Source organism: Propithecus coquereli, unplaced genomic scaffold (genome assembly GCF_000956105.1).
Source record: "Propithecus coquereli isolate 6110/MARCELLA unplaced genomic scaffold, Pcoq_1.0 Scaffold142, whole genome shotgun sequence".
Taxonomy (NCBI): Eukaryota; Metazoa; Chordata; class Mammalia; order Primates; family Indriidae; genus Propithecus; species Propithecus coquereli.
Genome location: NW_012138525.1, coordinates 157,931 through 163,930, shown reverse-complemented (window position 1 = coordinate 163,930; position 6,000 = coordinate 157,931). Strand labels below are relative to the sequence as shown.

General features: G+C 60.1%; 1 protein-coding gene across 2 annotated transcripts in view; it reads right to left on the bottom strand.

Annotated features, from left to right (window-relative positions):
* The window catches only part of COL5A1 (collagen, type V, alpha 1), a 166,057-nt gene that overhangs the window by 97,844 nt on the left and 62,213 nt on the right, over window positions 1-6,000 (bottom strand). The window lies entirely within an intron of this gene.

Genomic DNA, 6,000 nt, shown 5'->3' with positions numbered 1-6,000 from the left:
CCATTCATCCTCTCATCCATCTACTCATCCATCCATCCACTCATCTATCTACCCATCCATCCACCCATCCACCCACTCATCCATCCATCCATCCATCCATCCATCCATCCATCCATCCATCCACCTATCCATCCACTCATCCATCTATCAACTCATCCATCCACTCATCCATCTATCCATCCACTCATCCATCTGCTCATCCATGCACTCATCCATCCATCCAACCATTCATCCATCTATTTTTCCATCCATGCACTCAACAGCCATTACTGTGCACCTACTTAGTTCCAGCCACTGCGTCACACACCAGGAATACAGCTATGACCCGGATCCACTGCCTTATGGTGTCCACATTCTCCCTAGGGCACCACAGACTCATATGTGCCCTATTGACAGATCACATCTGCCCTGACCCTGTAGCCACCAAGCTTCCTCTGATGCTCCTACGGGTCCCACGGCCTCTTTCTAGCCAGCAGTTCCTAAAGGGCAGAGCCTTGAGTGGAGTCAGAGAATGCAGTGCCCTGAGCCCGACCCAGAGGAGCTGGTGACCACCCTGCACATGTCAGAACCACAGGCCCCAACAAGGAAGCCGTGCCCTCCGTGCCTTTCATTTGGTGAAGCGTGTGAGCCCCTTCTCTGCCAGACCTTGGGCTGTGACCAGAAGGCAGAGGAGGACACATGAAGGGACCAGATGTGGTCTCCCATCTGTGGGACCATGGCAGTGCTGCAGGGATCTGTCATCTGAAGTCACTAAATGTGGGTCCATGGACGGTCCCCAGGGCTGTGAGGCAGGGTGCTGGTAGTAGGCGCTGCCCTGGGGACAGGACCCACTGCCCTCCCTGGCTTCCCAAAGGCTCTGTGGGAAACTGGCCCAGAGATGGGCTAAGGTGGGGGTGACTCACTGTCAGAACTAGGGGGCAGCCTCAGTGCGGAAAAGCCAGGCCCCGCCTGGTCCCTGAGGCTGGTCCCAAATGCTTGGGCCCCCACCTGGGTTTAGAAACCTCGAATGATTTGTGAGGAGCTCAGAACTCCCCAAGCAGACCTGACTCCATCCAGACGGCCCTGCAGAGTGGGAGCTCCCCCCTTGCCCTGACTCCAGCCCACGTCCACATCCGGATCTGCCTCTGGATGGCACGCAGATGGACACTCCTTCCTCAGGACACTGTGCTGCAGCCCAGCCACAGCCTCCTGCCACGTGCCCCTGGCCTCGCCCTCTCTGGAAGGTGGAGGTGATGGGGTTGGTGCTTTCTCAGGTCTGCCTGGCACCTGGTGGACACAGGTGCCCGTTAACTAACGGGACCTGCCAGGAAAACCTCTGTCACCTGAATTTGACAGATGAGGAGATGCAGCTCAGACAGGAGAGGTCACTGGACCCAAACACAGGGCCACAAAGGTGGTGGCTGGGACCTGGGGTCCTTGAGCCCAGCGCAGGCCCTGACTGCCAACTAACCACCCCCACCTGCTCTGTCCTGCACCTCTGAGGGCCGAACCTTCAGGGAACTGTGAGCCCTAACATCACCCTACACCATACGCAGCATTGCCAAGCCCTCGAGCCCGGGCCCACCCCCTCCAGGACAGTGGTAAGAGAGGCATTGGTGGGGGCCACGTTCGCCCTGGCCCTAGGCCAGGGCATTTCCCAGCCTGGTGGTGGGGAGAGGTCCTTTCCTGCCACAGACTTCAGCTCCAGGTGAGGGGCAGGTGTGGGGGGGTGGGCAGGGCATGGGGAGTAACCCCAGACAGCTGCCTGCCACCGCCCTGCTCCAGGACCCCCATCATAGCAAACACAGGGGCATCTCCAGGGGAAAACAGGAGAGGAACCAAGGCCCAAATTAGACACTTCACTCTCATGTTCACGTCGCTGCTCCCTACCTCTCGAGGCCAGAGGAGCTGCCCACTTGCCTGCCGCTCTCTCTACATCCCCTCTCTGCCCACTCCTCTCTCCCTTCCTCCATCTCTCTCTGCATCCCTCTCTCTCTCCCCTCCTTCCTCCCTCCCTCCCTCCCCTGGACATCACAGGCTCTTGGCCCATGTTGTAAACTCTCTAGCAGACGAGAACCATACGACAAGAACAGTGAATCAAAACCACACATTTTTATTAAGCAACATGACTTCTGGTTCAAATTTCATCCAATTCAAATAAAATATTTTTTCCTTTCAACTGGCAACTCGACATCTGAATCTATAACCTCCAAATGCACTTCATGGCAGGAGAAGCCTCAGGGCCTCGGGGGGCAGCCGCGGCGCTGGCACTTGCTGCTCCCTCAATCTAGCAGCCACAGGACTGCCTCCTGCAGAGCCCCACGCTCCTCGGGCCGCGGACATGTCCTGCGCTCTGTCGCACCCGAGTGCCCAGTGCAGCGGCCACACCTTGAGGGCCCTGCCTCAGGTGGCCTGCACTGGCCTCAGTGGGCACACACCACCCATGCACACCTCATGACAACCAAGTCCCAAGGCTGGGTAGCAAACACCCCGGGCAGGCACGAAGCCGGACGTGCTGCGGTGCCCAGTCCAGCTCCCTGGCCTGTAGCCACCTGCCCACACTGCACGAGTGGGCGCGCAATCGGTCCGGGCAGGGCACGAAGCCCTTCATCCCCAGGCCCCCCGCCTCCCCAGCTACACATGCTGGTTTGAAACCATCTGCTCACCAAATCCTAGAGTGGATTTTCACACCGGAAAACGTGTCTGTTTGTCCTATGGGAATATCCACCAAAAGGCAGGGGTCTAAGGGGAGGGAAACTGCTGTAAACCCATCTGTGGGACTCTGGTGAGACCACCTGCCTCTGCCCTGGGCCACCTGGTCACTGCACAGTGCGGAGCCAGGTCCAGAGGACTCCCGGATCTGGGTGCTTGCCTCTCTCGGGGGCTGCACTTGGTCAACTGTTCTGAGCAGAGATGAGGTCGCAACTGATCCAAAAGCACTGATGGGAGCCAGAGGGGGCAGAGGCGGGCAGCGCTAATGACCCCAGGGGCACAGGGCAACCCTGGGTGGGGTGCCACAGGGCACCTCCCTACAGTGCTCCTAAGTCCCTGAAACCCATGTCCATCACTGACCCGGTGAATGCTGTGCCGGATCCAGGGTGGAGAGAAGTCCTGGCCTCCTGCCCATTCTCGGTCACACACGTGTCCTGACACCACACACCCTGCGCCCCCTGAGAGACTCGCTGTCACAGGTCTGGGGACCTGGGATTCAGGAGCCAGGAAAGCCCCAGTGATTTCAGGACGCGGCCAGAACTGGACCCACCGCTTGAGAGCAAGAACGCCTACCTGTGTCCCCAGCGGGACCTCAGGAATTCCTTCTGGAACATTAAACTAGAGGCTCCTCTCTGGACACAAGTGAGGGGCGTGTGGAGACTGCCCGACCCGGCTGTCCGCCGGCCAGGCAGCCCCAGGCGGGAGCAGCCGCATTCAGACAGAGAACCTCAGCCTCGCTCCCGCCCCATCCTGCCGCGTGGACCAGACAGCGCTGCCGGAAGCTCAGAACAGGCCTCGGCAGGGCTCTGCCTCCCACTGGACTCCTCCTCGTTGCAATCAGACGCAACCTCAGAATCCTTCCCAACCCAGGGCTTTTGGCAGCCACTACCCAGTGCCTTGGAGGTGAAGCACCACCCCGGACACCCCGATCTGATATGTACCACCTTTCAGATATAAAACTAATGATCGTAACTCCATGGTTGTATTCTGAGAGCATTTCCGTAGTGTCTGGTGTGATACGAAGCTCCAAACTACAGACTGAGACGCACTTAACAAGCCTCCTCCCTTGGCGAAGCCTTTCACAGCACCGGCTGGCGGGTGGCCCCTGCTTGGGCTTGGTGTGTCTGTGTTTTAGGGGGACAGGGACAGGCAGCTGGATCCTGGGCTGGCTCACAAGGCTCGGCTACAGCCACGGAGACCATACAGAGATGCCTCAGGCTGCAGCTACATGGAAGCCACTGGGGCCTGCACGAGGCCGCCTGCAGGCCAGGAATGCACGGCAGGCGTACCCCGGCCCTTCCCCTGCCGAGGGGGCGGCCCTGACCCCGGGAGCCTGCAGAAAGGCCAGCTGCTCCCCTCACCCGCTGGCACCCAGCAGTCCCCGGAACCAGCCTGATGGCCAGCCCAGCAGTGGCCTATGGCTCCCGTCTGATGTCACGTCCAACTTCTAAGCGCCACCGCACACATACCCTATCCCTGGCCAGGATCACAGAGGTGACCCCCAACCTTCCCCAGAACCACCCCTTCTTCCCCCTCCCTCCCCTTCCTGGCTCCTTCCTCCCCATCCGTCGCCCTGCAAACAATCACAGCCACTCCTCCCTGTGCCGGCCCCTTGCCCTGGAAAGGCCGTGCAGTGTGATGTGCCACCCGCCCGGGCCCACCGAGCCGTGAGACGAGGCTGTGAGCTGCCGCGTCTCACGCTCTGCCGTCCACCGCTCTGTCATGGAGCTTTCCCGCCCTCCTGCAGGCCCAACGGCCCTCAGGCACAGGTAAGGCACCCAAGCAACCCCACAGCCCACCTGCAGACCCGCAGCAGGACCTGGGGCTCCTGGTGTGTGTGTGCCCGTGTGTGTACGCCTGCATGTGTGCATGTGTGTGCAGTATGTGTGCATGTGTGTACATGTGTGCATGCATGTGTGTGGCATGGTGTTTGTGCAGGTGCGTGTGCACACATGTATGTATACATGCACGTGTCTGGTGTGTGTTGTGTACATGTGTGCAGAGGGCGCTGGCAGTGACACCGAGGTGCCCAGGACTCAGTCCCCTCCCTCAACAACAGCCCAGGGGCCCTAAGGCTGCTTGGACTGACCCCGCCCCACATCCGAGCGCCAACGTGACAGCCTGTGTTGGCACATCAGACTCAGCATGCGCCGTCTGCGCCTTGGGAAAGGCCCTGGTGTTCCATGTTGACCCTGTTCCCTGCCCCATGTCATGTCTGGGCAAAAGCGACTCACACGTCGGACCCCACCCCGTCCTCACGGCCACTCCAGCCTTGGGGGGCCTCCTTTCCCTTCTCCCTTCCCCACGTCACAGAGGCACAAACGGAGGCTGGGAGGGGCAGGGGTACTCTTGCAGGGCACACACGCAGTCACTGTCCCAGAGCTACGTGATACAAGTCCAGGCCATGGTGCCAAGTCACATGTCCTGCACATGGGATGACCTTGGGTCCCCACTCCCCACACCCTGTCACATTATCCATGTGGCCCCAGGAACAGGGGCAGGCACCTGCCCAGTTCTCTCCAGGTGAATTCAGGCTGCCCCTGTTCCAGGCTGAGCCCTTCAACCCACACAGCTGGCCCTGTGGCTGCCCAGAGAAGCAGGTGGCGGGCGTTTTAATATCATCCCTGGCCCTGATAACTGACCACCACTTTCCCCTTTCACACGCCTATTTTCTGCCCCCTGCCAGGTCAATAAATCTCTGCCAAGTGCCTGAAAGTTTCTGCCACCGTGCCCAGCGGTCATCATGGCCATTCTGCTCCGCTGCGCAGCCTCTGCGCCCTCGGCGACATCAGTGGCCCGCGTTCCTGTGCAAGACAGGCCGGGCGGCCCAGGAAACCACCGCACTCAACCACGGCGGGGGCGTGTTGTCCTTGGCTCTGGCAGAGCCGGGAGCGTTTTGCTGAGAGAATCAGTTCTGCCTTCTCCGATAATGAGATTGAACCCACACTGTTTCTGCTATGAGCCGAGGAAATTGCAAAGTTTTCACTGCAGAGCTTTGCAGCCCTGGGGGCTGTGGAGCCGGAAACGTGAGCTCACCGGACGAGAGAGGCTCTGCTGCCAGGGCCTCCCAGCCACGCTGTGTCTCGTGGCCTCTCCCTGTAATCGCACGCCCACCCCGATCTCCTCCCTCGCACCGGCTAATTGTGCATTCCCCTTTCAACCCAATCCCCCATCCCTGGGGAGAGCCAGCCCCCGCCAGGACGGCCTGGCACCCGGGTCCCCTCCCTGTCCAACCCAAACAGGCTCTGCGGGGATCCCAGCTGAGCACTTCGCTTGCCCTGCAGATTCGATCATCTAATTTTAGCCAGA